The 15,922-nt window shown below is 37.3% G+C and overlaps 1 long non-coding RNA gene across 1 annotated transcript; it reads left to right on the top strand.

Annotated features, from left to right (window-relative positions):
• Positions 1-7,569: 7,569 nt before the first annotated feature.
• On the top strand, positions 7,570-8,252 carry LOC308658754. The gene is made up of 3 exons (XR_014024236.1): positions 7,570-7,634; positions 7,694-7,877; positions 8,229-8,252. It is a non-coding gene; the product is annotated as an uncharacterized lncRNA (long non-coding RNA).
• The last annotated feature ends 7,670 nt before the right edge of the window (positions 8,253-15,922 follow it).

Genomic DNA, 15,922 nt, shown 5'->3' with positions numbered 1-15,922 from the left:
CGTGAGAAGATGCTGCAGTAAACATAGTCCTAGGTATTGAGTTAGAGCAGTAAAAAAAAAAAAGGCCAACATGGTTTTATAACCCAATTAAAGAAATAATTTCATTAGACATTTTTTCTTACGCCATAAGAAAATGGAGTGATATACATAAGATGCTTAAGAGAAGAAAATTGAAAAAGATCCTAAAATCGAAATTCCTCAAACTTCCATACCTCAGATTCAGGGAATATAGCTCATGCAGATTTATAACCAATAAACTACTAGAGAATAATCTTTATAGAAACAAAGTGACAAAGATGCACCAACATAAAACTGTTGGTGCATGTGTTTGTCCATTTTCTATTGCTAATAACCAATACTTCAGATTGGGTAAGTTATTTAAAAAAAGGCTTATTTTGGCATGCAAGATCTAGGGGCCTCCTCTCATGATGGACTTGTTGGCAGAGTCTCAGGCAGTGTGGGGCATTACACAATAAGAAAAAGGCAGTGTGGTGTGTCTGTGTGTCTCTTCCCCTCTTCTTATAAAACCACTAGGATTTAATCATGGGACTCCATCCTAAAAATATCTACTCTCAATCACTTCCCAAAGGGTGCACGTCTAGCCACCACAGTTGGTTGTTTCTGCCCCTTTAATATTGCATAATGAGGATTAAATTTCAACACCACGAAGCCCTAGGGGATACACAAACCACATCCAAACCATATCCAAGCCATAGGTATATGCATGAATATGCATATTTTCTTAGATAACTGAGATACTTGAAAGAGATGATAAAGATATGAATATGGTTATATGCACTGACAATGCAGGCAGTTCAACTTTAAGGAAATGTAAGGAAATGAAGAAAAACATTTGTTTTGGAAAATACTTTTTATTAATCATATGAATGGTTGCAGTAGAATGGTTATATTCTGAATATTTTGTTTACAATGTCAGATAAAATAAATGAATGATTATAGCACCCCACTTCCCTTAAGAACCATTCTTTGTAGCAAAAAAATTAGAACTGTCCTTTGGTATGTGGGGCATGGAAGAATTTACAGCTTGCATTGGAGTCTGCAAAGGAACAGAGTCCAAGGGGACAGCCCAGTTTCCTGCTAGGAGAAAGGTTTGGGAGGGTGAATGAAATCACCAATGAAATTTTGTACAGATTATAACTCAGCTGGAAAAAATAGCAACCATGATATTTCCTACTATTTGCAATTTTCTGTCACTTTGCTTGTTTTGAGGAGATATAGACTGTGAAATATTAGTTAAGCAAAGTAGCTATAACTCTTAAAACTGTATTTTACATTTAATTTTCATATATTTTTAAAAAGTAACCTTAGGCATATCAAAGTTATATTTCTAGAAAAGGAGGCCATTCTTTAAAATGATTTATATTTACAAAAGCATTGTATATTTTCATTATAAATTAGCAGCAATAGATTGCTCTCTGTCATTTTTAAACTATCTAGAATTACAGTAAAGCCACAAATAGTTGCTGTATAACTGGGCCAAATTTCACAGGATCCTGGTTCAAAATTATTTGGACTATTTTGACCATTAAATTTTATCTGACCCAGAAGCTAAGCCCTTAAATATCTTCTTGAAAAGTAATAACAGTCTTTGGGTCACATTTAATGTTATTCTCAAGTTTCCACTTAATTCCATGAAATAAAATTAAAATTTTAGATCCACATAAGTCAGATAACAGGGTTATAGGGAAAATAGATGAGCTTAGACTATTTCCATGTAACTTAAGTGTCATTGTTAAATATTAACATATTGATAATTTTTCCATGCATGAAAAAGACTACCCTTATTTTTGTAAATATTTGCCTAAGAATGTAAGTAGCAGAAAAAAATAATTCAATAAGAATTTCTTCTTTGGGGAACTCTAATATGTATCTGAAATCAAAGTGGTAAATAGTTCTACCTCATAAACTAAATTGTGTTATATGGTAATATCTCCCCAAGACATGGTTGGAGAAGAATTTTGTGGCTGAGCAAATCTTAGGGGGTGGTCATGCTGCATTCTTACTGTTTACTCATGCAGGAGAGGAGAGGAAAAGAGAGGAAAGAGGATCTACCATCACATGGTGTTGATCATTATTTCTAGAGATAGACACATATGCACGTTTTTCACTAAATTTAAATTCATAAGTGGATTAAATATGCAAAACATCAAAACAGAAAGATATATCTACTTTATGATGTTTAATATTAATAGAATTGCCACAAGGTATAGATTCTCACAACCAAAGTTTCAACCCTATCTTTGACAAAGTTGTTATGACAAATGTCAAATTTTACTAGAAATCTTTTAAAAATCAAGTGTAGGAAAACCCAATAATAATATGAATGTGTTGGTCATGTTAATGTTTCTAAGGCCACTTACCAGTACTCTAGATGATATATACAATGGTGAATTTCTTTCTAAAAATTATGGCTAGTATGTATGGTTTTAATGTACATTTTGTTTTCACTATTTAAAACAGGTATCTGGAAGTCAGATGTCATATGATTCACTTTATGGGAAATACAAGAGGAATGTGTGAAAATCAACAGAGTAGGAGAATTAGAATGCAAATATTGAATGAAAGACTGGAGGATAGGAACACAAATTTTAAAAAAACTAAAAAGCTTATATATTATAAAAATATAAAAGCTTATGGAAGAGGCTCAGGTTGGTGATTGAGTTTAGTTCCCTAAACTTGGAATCATCATCATCATTATTACCAACGTTTTTAAGAAAAATCCAATTGTCTTTTTTAGAATGGCGTCTGATCGGAAATATGTGACTTGCTTATGAAATATTTTTTAAAAGAAAAAAAACCCACCTATAAGTTTACACTGTCAGTTGCAAAGGCACAACCATTCAGCCAACCCATTTCTTAGCATAGGTGAAGTCCAAGAAGATGGAGCAGAAATGAAGAAGCACACGCATGCTCACACACACACACACACACACACACACACACACACACACAGTGGCTGGCACTTACTTTATCATCTGAAGGAACTCAAATTCTTCAATCTGAAAAACAGCAAGAGATGACTGATTTTGTGCTACTGGCTGATTGATTGGGAGATCTGTGTTCTGAACACTTCTTTCCTGGTCCCTCTGCTGAAATGCAACATCTTTCACTAGCAGCTAGGGCCACTTTACCACCACCCTCTCTTTCTCATTGCTTTCTAAGACTAAGATTTTCATTAATTAAAATGTTATGCATTTAGTTTGCATTACTTGTGAATGGAAATAAGTATTGGGGATATAAATGAAAAGAAAGTGCCCTGAGAAAATAAAGAAATAGACCACTTCCCAGGAGAGAAAAAATATGTGGTTTTCAGAATTACCTAGAATATGCTTATCATCTCAAAGCAGTTAACAAAACAATGGAAGCAGTATAGATGAAATCCAGAATTTAGAGAAATTAAGTGACTGTTAGTGACCAGAAAACTGATAAAGTCTATTCACATTTACTGTTTCTCTATATGAAAATCTGAGAAACACTTTCTAATAGCAACCAGGTGAACTCTGAAAGGAACCAGAATAAGCTATAGGGAAAGTTAAAAAAAAAAGTCAGTCTAGACTTAGTTAGACTTTATCTTTAAAGACTAATTGCTTTAAAGCAATGGAGCAACATCTACACAGTTCTGAAGGTAAACATGTTTTATACCAAGCATTCATTTTGACTTTTATACATGAGAAACTAAAACAATTTGAATAAATGTAAGTGCTCAGAAATCTTTGAATCCACCCAATGAGAAATTACATAGTTGACAAAATTTTACTGAAAACAAGAACTCAAGAATTAGGGAAAAAGAAAAAAAATATTTAAAAAATAAAAGTTATGTTCTCTTAGTCTAAATAATTATTGAAAATATTATAATATAAAAATGACTCAACATTAAGAAGCCAGGTGAAAAATTCCCAGAACATTGAAAGGTTGTGAAATTTTCTGTTTTACAAAAGGAAAGGGGAATAAACTGTTTCCCTTCACCACTGATTAAAATAAAAAAGCTATTCATAGAGTTATCAAGTATTACAGAGATATTAATTGAAGAAAAATAGCTTATAATATTCAAATCACTAAAAGAATCAAAATTTGACATCTAGTAAGCATCTGGAAAATATGAAATTTAAAATTGCTTAAGAACAGAAAACAAATGAAGTATAATCAATGGCTTCTAATTGTAAGTAGTTAATTGGATCAAAAATCTTATCCAAATGTATAATTTGCAATTGTGCAGTTTTTGCAACAACAAAAAAAACATGAAAAGTATCAAAGGAAAAAATAGAGCCAAATATATTACTTAAATGCTCACCCCCTGCACAGATACACACAGACAGGGACAAAATGAATTGGGACAAGCTTCCTGACAATAGAATACAAGGCAAGAGGCTTAATTAAGGCCATTTTATTGAAATTTCTAAAGAGGTTATGATAAACTAGGGATTTTATCAAATTATATAATTATGTATCAAATTTGAATTAGAAAAACTTCTGTGATTTTATAACCAACTTTATTAGTATTCAATTTTATATTTATGCTTTGTTTTCCTTTGTCATGTGCCAGATTGATTTCTCTAATAAACAGTTCATCAATAAGCAATACCAGAAAAAACATTTTTACGTTCAATTTTGTATTCATTTGTGATTTCTTAAATGAAGAACTACAAATGAAAAATATAGTAAAAATTCATTTTTGCGTGTTAATATTCAATTGTTACTACATGACTTCTCATTTAAGTTAGGAATATTACTTCTATCATGTCATTTTAAGAATTATAGCTAATATACTAAGATAAATGAGGATAAACCAGTGGAAATGACTATCAGTATTTATAGACATAAATATGTATATGTTAAACTCAGAAGAATGTGTTAAATCCTTTGAATATATGGGGACACAATATTTAAGCATAAGGTATAAAATCATAAAAATATTAATACACTTTGGAAGAATTCACGAATTTCATTTCACACCCCTAAAAAGGAAGTTGGATTAAAATTGTTAAATTCTATTGAGATAAAAATATCTAAAATATGAAATCATTAAAACCATCTTCATCAGTTGTTCCTAAACCACTGTGAAACACAAGCTGATGTTCTGTGACTGTAAGATCATCACATTACAAGAAATTGTCATGAAATGGCTCAAATATGATCTAGAAATTCTGAGTTACTGAAAGGTAAGCATGATCTTTTTTTTTAACTATAGAAAAATGTAGAGAGCCATTTTGCTGTGCTGCCTTGTGTGGGCGTGAGCCTAATTCTTGGGCTGAGACCCAGTTCTTTGTTTTCAGCCACTCCCTAGAATACAATGTATCAATTGTCCAGCTCCTGGAACAAACTGTTTTCAAGAAGTGCTTGTTGCTTTGCACAAGCTGGAGCTGGGTGTCTCTTGCATTATGTGCAAGTGCTGGGTCTATCATTCTATTGGCTGCTGCTGTGTTGCTATGCACTCTTTGTCCAATGGTGTACGAGCAGGGCTGCAGCTGAAGTATATAAGGGGTGGTTTTTTCGGGCCCGGAGGCCCCTTTTTCTCTCATCTATACCTCATGGAAGCTTCCAATAAAGGGTGTTAAAGAAGAATCCTGCTGTTGTCGTCTTTCCTGCCGGCGGGTAGACGCGACAAGTGGTGCCGAAACCCGGGAAAATCAGAACTTTCAGTCGACAGGAGTGGTGCACCGATCGTCCGTGAGTGGACCCCTCGTCCCGGAGTGGACCCCTCGTCCCGTGAGTGGACCCCTCGTCCCTGAGTGGACCCCTCGTCCGTGAGCGGACCCCTCGTCCCCGAGAGCGGGACCCCGTAGGCCTCATATTTTATTGCAGCTGCAATGTGTGCTTTTACTTTTGTTTTCTGTGTTCTTTTTGTCGTCTGCGTCATTTGTTTTCTGTGTTTTTCTTGTTGTTGTGTCAGGGGTGCCGCACCTTCAAGTCCGCTTTTCTCGGCCCTAGATGGTCTGTTACGCTCCAAGGGCCTGAAAGTGAAGCATAGCACTTTACAGAGATTTTTACAGAAGGTAGATGTTGCTGCACCGTGGTTTGCATATTCGGGCAGTCTTACTATACCTAGTTGGGATAAGTTAGGCAAAGATCTCGACTTTGCTTCTGAGCAGGGCATATTAGAGGGCGGAGTGATACCCCTTTGGAAGATAGTCCGTAGTTGCCTCACAGATGGCAGGTGTCATGACGCACTTGCTCTAGGACAGGAAGTTCTAGAACAGTTACATGAGGAGAAATCAGAGACGGCAGGAAGTGAGGCATCTCAGGAGGATGGGAGCGTGCGGAGCGTGAAACAGGGGAGGAGACGATTGCCTCCGGCAAAAGGTGAGGTATCTCGGGAGGATGGAAGTGTGCGGAGCGAGACACAGGGGAGGAAACGATTGTATCCAGATCTCAGTGCGCTGCGCACGCCTCCATGCGAAAGTGGGTCAGAGGACGAGGAGGATGAGGAGGAGGAGCTTGGAAGGCTGTCTCGCCAGCTAGGGAGTTTAGCTGTCGGAGAAGGGAACAAAGATAGATCGGGGCTCAAGAAATGTGATCCACCGGATCCACCGCCGTATGGTGGAAGTGTTTCGGGGAGAGCTTTCCATGCTCAAACATGGAAGGCTGTTAATGCTGAGATGGGTCTTGCTTATCCAGTTTTTCAGGATGATAATAGGGGAAGATTTTCGGAGCCTTTAGATTTCAAAATTGTGAAGACCCTGGCAGAGTCTGTGCGCACTTATGGAGTGGATGCCGCCTTCACACTAACTCAGGTGGAGAGTCTGTCTAGATACTGTATGACTCCCTCTGATTGGGCTAGCCTTGTTCGGGCTTGTGTTTCCCCCGGTAAATATTTGGACTGGAGAGCATTTGTGCTAGAAGGCGCTATAGAACAAGCCGCCCAAAACCATGCAGCAGGACATCCGCATTGGGATAAGGAAATGCTTTTGGGCCAAGGTAGATTTGCTAATCAACAGACAGGATTCCCTCCTGAGGTATATAATCAAATTAATAACATTTGCATTCGGGCATGGAAGTCACTTCCAAATAGAGGAGAGGTATCTGGTAATTTGACCAAGATTTTACAAGGCCCTACAGAACCCTTTTCAGATTTTGTAGCAAGGATGGTGGATGCTGCTGGAAAGATTTTTGGGGATCCTGATAGAGCCATGCCCCTTGTCAAGCAATTGGTCTTTGAGCAATGCACCAAGGAATGTAAAGCAGCAATCGCTCCTTATAAGAACAAAGGCCATCTGTTTGGGCCCACCCAGGGGGAGCAGACCCAGGTGGTGGCCATCAAGACGCTGAAGGACAAAGCAGAGGGCCCGCTTTTGGATATTCATGGTCGCTCTGCGGCCGATAGGCATGTGTCCCCTCAGCCCTCTGTGATTGGCTATGTTAAGTGGAAAGATGTTCTTACGGGCCAATGGAACGGCCCTGACCCCGTGCTGACATGGGCACGAGGATCCGTATGTGTTTTTCCCCAGGATCGCACGGAACCGTTGTGGGTCCCGGAACGCCTGACAAGAAGAGTCTTGGCGCCAGCTACTCAGCAACAAGAATTACCACGGCAATCCCGCGATGAGGATTTTCATTCTGCTGAGTGCCCTGGCTCTGGTGCTGATGCCGATGACACAGACGACACCAATGCAGTGGTGGGCAGTGGCACGGGCTTGGCCAATGCCGATGCCGGTTCATGATTTAATGATTCCAGGAATGCCTCCCGTATCATCGGCGAATACTTGGCTGGAAATTGGTCCATGGCAGCGGAAGACCTGATCCAGTCTCAACTAACCCAGATAGCTGTCTTGAATAGTACCCACGTCGATCCCATAACTTTGGGTCAAATCACCGATTGGATATCTTCAGCTTTTTCCTTTTTTAAAGAGTGGGTGGGGGTAGGCATTTTTGGTGCAATGTGTTGCTTCGGTATGGTTCTCTGCTTGTGGTTTCTCTGTCGCCTTAAGGCCCGCAATGCTCATGATAAGGCTATGCTCACACAAGCTCTTGCAGCTTTAGAAAATGGCAACTCACCTCAAGTTTGGCTTGCGCAAATTAAACAGTGAATCTTTGACATGGTCGTTGCACCCCAAGTTTACGGACATTGCACTGGGAACGACATGTCTCTTCTTGCTATTCTCTTAGTGTTGGAAAGCCCTTGCACTCTGCCGGCTTTACTGCCATTGCACGCAGATGGGTTTCCACACTAGTGCTTTTCTATCGCTTTAGGACCCGTGCCTTTCTTTTAGGGTGTTGCCAACTTGTTTGTCGTTGTATTTTTATAGCCACAGTTCAGCCTCAGAGACCTAATAATGACTGGCTGAGTAGATACCATTAAACGCCTTGGCAACAACGAGCTGATCTTGTAGTACCCAGAGACGGGCAACTTTCACGCTTGCACTGCAACCTAAGACAGGGGAATGGGGCCTCCCCAAGGACGGGTAAGCAATGTAAGGGCAGTGAACGACCTAAGACAGGGGCTACTTGATTCCCTTTGACGTGCAACAAACAAAAGGAAAACACTGCTGGCAGTGGATTCCCCCCGGCCCCCAGGGCTTGGATCCAGCCCTGAAGTTTATGCACGTCAAGGAGGCCAGCTCACAAGGCCTTGTAAGATCTGTGGTGTTTTCATATTCAGCCAATACCGGTCATGCGGGAACGTCCTGACCTGCTTGGGTCTGATAAGGTTCCTGGTTGAAGGCTTAGTATGAGTAATGGCAATTCACCTCTACTCTTGCCTGTATTGTTTTTAGAAAACAAAAGGGGGGAACTGTAGAGAGCCATTTTGCTGTGCTGCCTTGTGTGGGCGTGAGCCTAATTCTTGGGCTGAGACCCAGTTCTTTGTTTTCAGCCACTCCCTAGAATACAATGTATCAATTGTCCAGCTCCTGGAACAAACTGTTTTCAAGAAGTGCTTGTTGCTTTGCACAAGCTGGAGCTGGGTGTCTCTTGCATTATGTGCAAGTGCTGGGTCTATCATTCTATTGGCTGCTGCTGTGTTGCTATGCACTCTTTGTCCAATGGTGTACGAGCAGGGCTGCAGCTGAAGTATATAAGGGGTGGTTTTTTCGGGCCCGGAGGCCCCTTTTTCTCTCATCTATACCTCATGGAAGCTTCCAATAAAGGGTGTTAAAGAAGAATCCTGCTGTTGTCGTCTTTCCTGCCGGCGGGTAGACGCGACAGAAAAACATAGAGGTTTCACTGTGCTTTTTGAATGCATAGTAGGCTTTGTAAAGTATGAAGAGTGAAGTGCAGTATGTGGTGTTTATAAAGCTATTACTCAAGATATATTTTGAAATGCTTTTGTTACAGTCAGGACTTTTGTTCACAAATGGCAGAAGTCAATGCCAAGAGAATATGATATGAAGTAGGGAGGTCAACAGTCAAAACTAAGCCTCTTTTTCTCTTTTTGGAGAAAAAAAGATAATAGGCTTCTCTGTAAATTTACTGGCTCCTTAATTTTCTATCGCAAAAATGATATTTTCCTCCAAGAATAGAGATCATGGATAAAGGTTTCTAGGAAACATTTCTGCATGCATAGAAAATTAGGGAGGAATCTGCTTGACCTGGCTGGGGTCCTGTGCATATTTCTTGATTAAACCACAGGGGTTAAGCAACAGGCAGAGGGCTAAGTATTAGGATTGGCCTAGACTGGATCATGCACCTATTCCTATGTTCATTATCAGGAGAATAAAAGCCCAGGCAAACTGCACCTCTTCTAGCCAAACTCTTTATTATCTGAAAGAAATGTTAATAAGAAAAAAGAATATAATCTTGAAAATGTTGAATAAGAACAAAAGTATTATTTAATAATTACATTTGCTAACACATACTAACTTAGAATATGTCAGGCATTGACCTAAGTCCTTTATATTTTTAATTTATTTAATCCTTATTATAAAACTTAATCCTCATGAAAATTTTATGAATGGGCATTAATAATATCTTCAGTTTAGTAAAAACCTGAGTTATAAAGAATGTAAGCATCTTATAGAATTCACATAGCTAGAAAGAAGAAGAGTTGGGATCGATTTATTTTTATAAAAGTTGTATTATAAAAGATCAGTTCAATAATCCATTTCTGATGCCAGAAATTTATGATATAATCTTTTGTCCAACTAATACTAAAATAAATTCTTCATTGGTCATGACATGTAAACTCAAAGCACCATATGAAAAATTAAATATATTTTATTGATCTCTTGAATAGATGAGCAAACCAAGTATTACACTTTCAAACTGTATGTCATTTAAGTATTTTAAATCTTAATTTTTATTTTTTCACCACCTCAAGTTTTATGATAAGAAATAGTATTTGTATTATCCTTCTGTTCATTTAGCCAAGAAAAACTCTTTGGTGATTCTTAAGTAGAGGTTTAAAAATAATTTGAAATGGCAAAGAAAATTAATACAAACAGGAAAAGCAGACTTTACTATAATGGATTGGTTTTAATTACCAAAAAGACCAGCTATATAAAGTTCACATGAAAGGCATAAGAAATGTCATCTCTTATGTTTCCTTCTCTGTCTCAAATATCAGGAAAAAAATTACAGCTTTTAATGTGTTCTCCTTTTTAAGGTAGTAAGTCCTTGTGTCCTCTTATTCACAAGATAAACATTTATCAAACACAGAAACAGGGTTTCTGTGCCAAAGCCTGAGCTAGACACTATAGAGATGAGAGTGATTGTCACAGTCACAAACTTTCTCTTATAGTGCTCAAAGTCTTGAAGACGCTACAGATATTTTTAGCAAGCGATTGTGAATATTGCGTTTGTGTTAGAAAAGGAGACTTATTTTGCACTTCATCAATTCTAAGACTGTGAAAATAATGGGCTGCAAAGTAGTATCAGGGTGACTAATCATGGCAAATTTTATCTAAGAAGGTCCAGTGTTCTTACATAAAACCTCACTAAGTTTGAGTTTGAGACAAAGACAGAATCCTCCTGAGAGCAGGCTTTACTAAGGCTGATTGTGTGTGTGTGTGTGTGTGTGTGTGTGTGTGTGTGCGCGCTCGCGCGCGCACGCACATATTGTCTTGAGCTATGTGTGTGTGGGCATGTGAAATTATTCCATTTCAGTTCCATAAACTTGCATAAGTCGAAAGCTTATGAGAAACTGGAAAACAGCCAGGGCATATCTGAGAAACTTCAACCCGATCCCAAATGGTCAGAGTACAGATCAAGATCAAAGGAAATTTTTCCACTAAATTTTGCTGAGAAGGCTCTTCTCCTTGGAGATTGACTATATAGTCATATATGTATACACACAAATATATGGAAACACATGCACATATTACAACAACAAATAGCTAACTACTTTGATACTCTGCAGAACATCATCATGAAAACCCTCATTAAGTTCTCAAAATAACTGTGAAAAAGTGTTGTGAGAGAATCAGTGTTCAGATACTTTGTATGTGCTTTGGAGCAAGCCATTAATCTGGCAAAGAAGGAAAAAGTGGTGACACCATCTCAGTCAGCTGAAGATGGGTAAATGCTATGTCAAGCCCATTAGAACCTGCCAATCGGCCTTCACGGGGAGCCAAGAGAGTATATCTTTCCTTCCATGAGCAGATTTATCAAGGTAGAGTGTGGGCAAGGAATTATTCAGAAATAGCAAGTCATTCTGAATCCAGGATGACGGCGCCAGACAATTTCTTGATTTCAGCTTTACACAAAATCCTTCAAAAGGTAGAAGACACAAAAAAGAAGAAAAAAAATCACTGCTCTTCAAAGACACACACTAATGAGAGAGCAATGAGAATGGACTCTCTGCAAAACATCACAACCTGAGGGGAAAATCAGTATGACTGAGGCAAAGAATCAGGTGAAGAATGTGAGCAAAAGTCTTTCAGGGCATGGGGTAAAACAAAAATATGTTCTCATAAATAAAACTGGAAGAGTTTATCTCCAGAATATGATCATGAAAGGAAAATTGAAGAATATACTTAGGTAGAAAAATGATCTGAGGAATGTCTGAGGAGAAGGAAGGGTACGTGAAGATCTTGGTAATTGTGTGGCTGATTCTAAAATCATATTGTATGTATAGACAATAACAGTTCCTATTTGGAGAGCAAAGTAAATTAGATGTAATTAAACATGAGGCCAAAAGACTGTATTAATCAGGGTGGGGTATCCAACTTTAAAAGTGATTTATATTGTCCAGGAAGAAGTACAGGTAGAGACAGCTTTAGATTTCTGAATAATGCATGTTAAAAGTTTTAGATTTAACTATTAATAGGTTTATATTTAACTATTAATATTAGCTGCCAATAGTAAGAGAAGGGAAAATTTTGAAAAGAAAACAAAATCCAAAAAACACTCAAATCAAGTTGGAAGGACTTAAAGGAGAGGTGTAAAAAGGGGGTCCCTGACCTCAGTCAGCTGAGGACCAAGGCCTACCTTGTCATATAGAGAATGAAATAAAACATTCTCTAAGATAGAGGAATGAAAATGTCTATCAGAAACACATAAAAATAAATGATCTGGGTATATCATAAAAATCTACATATTGATGTGCAAATTACAGATCTATTAGAAACAAAAAAGATAGATTGCTTAAAATTAAAAATAAAGATATTCCAGGTAATTATTAACAATAGTAACATCAATAATATGCTGATGTAGTTATTACAGACAAATAAGGCCTACAGCAAAAAGAAAAAAATATAGGAAAAGAGGAACACTTTATAGAGATTCAATTTGTCTTCAAAATATAGCATCACTTTATAGTGCTACAAGGAGGAACTGAAAAATATACCATTTTCATGGAATAATTTAATATAAATCTCACATAATTTCATTTATTGATAGACAAAAGTATCATTATATAGAATATTTTAAAAATTCTTTTAACAAGCTGTAGTTTAGTGAACACATATAGAATACTGAAATTTTATATCCTAAGGGGAATATTTATTTATTAATTTTTTAAATATTTGGATATATATTATATAATAGACTACTTTTAACATACTCAAAGGGCAGTACACAGACTGTTGTTGATACATTTAAAAATTTTAAAATAATTTACACAAGCATTCATATGTTTTTAAATATCAATACTAACTCATAATTTATGTTTTTAAACTTCAGTAGTAACTCACAAAGAGAAAAAATTTGGAAAAATTTAGAAATTAAAATGAAGTTTCCAGGAAAAAAATGCATCTTTTTGTCTAAATGCAAAGATATATATTCTTTTTTTTCTCTTGTCAAAAGTTTATTTAATCTAAGTGAATCGAAGTATTAAAAACATACAAAATATGGTGCTGTTTTTTTATCTTTTTTTTTTGTTGGTCGTTCAAAACATTACATTGTTCTTAATATATCATATTTCACAGTTTGATTCAAGTGGGTTATGAACTCCCATTTTTACCCCGTATACAGATTGGTGTATCACATCAGTTACACTTCCATTGATTTACATATTGCCATTCTAGTGACTGATGTATTCTGCTGTCTATCCTATTTTCTACTATCCCCCTTCCTCTCCCCTCCCCTCCCCTCCCCTCCCCCTTTCTCTCTCTACCCCCTCTACTGTAAATCATTTCTTCCACTTGTATTATTTTTCTCTTACCCCTCCTTTCCTCTTATATGTAATTTTGTATAACCCTGAGGATCACCTTCCATTTCCATGTGATTTCCCTTCTCACTCCCTTTCCCTCCCACCTCTCATCCCTGTTTAATGTTAATCTTCTTCTCAAGCTCTTCGTCCCTACCCTGACCTTGGTTACTCCCCTTATATCAAAGCAGTCATTTGGCATTTGTTTTTTAAGGATTGGCTAGCTTCACTTAGCATAATCTGCTCTAATGCCATCCATTTCCCTCCAAATTCTATGATTTTGTCATTTTTTAAAGCAGAGTAATACTCCATTGTGTATAAATACCACATTTTTTTATCCATTCATCTATTGAAGGGCATCTAGGTTGGTTCCACAATCTTGCTATCGTGAATTGTGCTGCTATGAACATCGATGTAGCAGTGTCCTTGTAGCATGCTCTTATTAGGTCTTTAGGGAATAGACCTAGAAGGGGAATAGCTGGGTCAAATAGTGATTCCATTCCCAGCTTTCCAAGAAATCTCCATACTGCTTTCCAAATTGGCTGGACCAATTTGCAGTCCCACCAACAATGAACAAGTGTACCCTTTTCCCAGCATCCTCTCCAGCACTTGTTGTTGTTGGACTTCATTATGGCTGCCAATCTTACTGGAGTGAGATGGTATCTTAGGGTGGATTTGATTTGCATTTCTCTGACTGCTAGAGATGGTGAGCATTTTTTCATGTACTTATTGATTGATTGTATGTCCTCCTCTGAGAAGTGTCTGTTCAGGTCCTTGGCCCATTTGTTGATTGGGTTATTTGTTATCTTATTGTCTAATTTTTTGAGTTCTTTGTATACTCTGGATATTAGAGCTCTATCTGAAGTGTGTGGAGTAAAGATTTGTTCCCATGATGTAGGCTCCCTGTTTATCTCTCTTATTGTTTCTTTTACTGAGAAAAAACTTTTTAGTTTGAGTAAGTCCCATTTGTTGATTCTAGTTGTTAACTCTTGCGCTATGGGTGTCCTATGGAGGAATTTGGAGCCCGACCCCTCAGTATGTAGATCATAGCCAACTTTTTCTTCAGCCCGTGTCTCTGATTTAATATCAAGCTCCTTGATCCATTTTGAGTTAAGTTTTGTGCATGGCGAGAGAAAGGGATTCAGTTTCATTTTGATGCAAATGGATTTCCAGTTTTCCCAGCACCATTTGTTGAAGATGCTATCCTTCCTCCATTGCATGCTTTTAGCCCCTTTATCAAATATAAGATAGTTGTAGTTTTGTGGGTTGGTTACTGTGTCCTCTATTCTGTACCATTGGTCCACCCACCTGTTTTGGTACCAGTACCATGCTGTATTTGTTACTATTGCTCAGTAGTATAGTTTGAAGTCTGGTATCGCTATACCGCCTGATTCACACTTCCTGCTTAGCATTGTTTTTGCTATTCTGGGTCTTTTATTATTCCATATAAATTTCATGATTGTTTTATCTATTTCTATAAGAAATGCTGTTGGGATTTTGATTGGCATAGCATTGAACTTATAGAGAACTTTTGGTAATATCGCCATTTTGATGATGTTAGTTCTGCCTATCCATGAACAGGGTATATTTTTCCATCTTCTGAGGTCTTCTTCTATATCTCTCTTTAGGGTTCTGTAGTTTTCATTGTATAGGTCTTTCACCTCTTTTGTTAGGTTGATTCCCAAGTATTTTATTTTTTGGGGGGATATTGTGAATGGAGTAGTTGTCCTCATTTCCGTTTCAGAGGATTTGGCGCTGATATACAGGAATGCCTTTGATTTATGCGTGTTGATTTTATATCCTGCCACTTTGCTGAATTCATTTATTAGCTCTAATAGTTTCTTTGTAGACCCTTTTGGGTCTGTTAGGTATAGAATCATATCATCTGCAAATGGTGATAAAATAAGTTCTTCTTTTCCTATTTTTATGCCTTTAATTTCTTTCGTCTGTCTAATTGCTCTGGCCAGTGTTTCAAGGACTATGTTGAACAGAAGTGGTGAGAGAGGGCATCCCTGTCTTGTACCAGATCTTAGAGAGAATGCCTTCAATTTTTCTCCATTCAGAGTGATGATGGCCTGTGGCTTATCATAGATTGCTTTTACAATGTTGAGGTATGATCCTGTTATCCCTAATTTTTCTAGAGTTTTGAACATAAAGTGATGCTGTACTTTTTCGAATGCTTTTTCTGCATTTATCGAGATGATCATATGGTTCTTATTTTTAAGTCTATTGATGTGGTGAATAACGTTTATTGATTTCCGTATATTGAACCAGCCTTGCATCCCAGGGATGAATCCTACTTGATCATGGTGTATAATTTTTTTGATATGATTTTGTATCCGATTCGCCAGATTTTTATTGAGGATTTTTGCGTCTAGGTTC

The sequence above is a fragment of the Spermophilus citellus genome (assembly GCF_964194105.1).
Source record: "Spermophilus citellus genome assembly, chromosome: 10".
Classification (NCBI taxonomy): Eukaryota; Metazoa; Chordata; class Mammalia; order Rodentia; family Sciuridae; genus Spermophilus; species Spermophilus citellus.
Note: the sequence above shows the minus strand (reverse complement) of the source record. Positions and strands in the feature narration are given on the sequence as shown.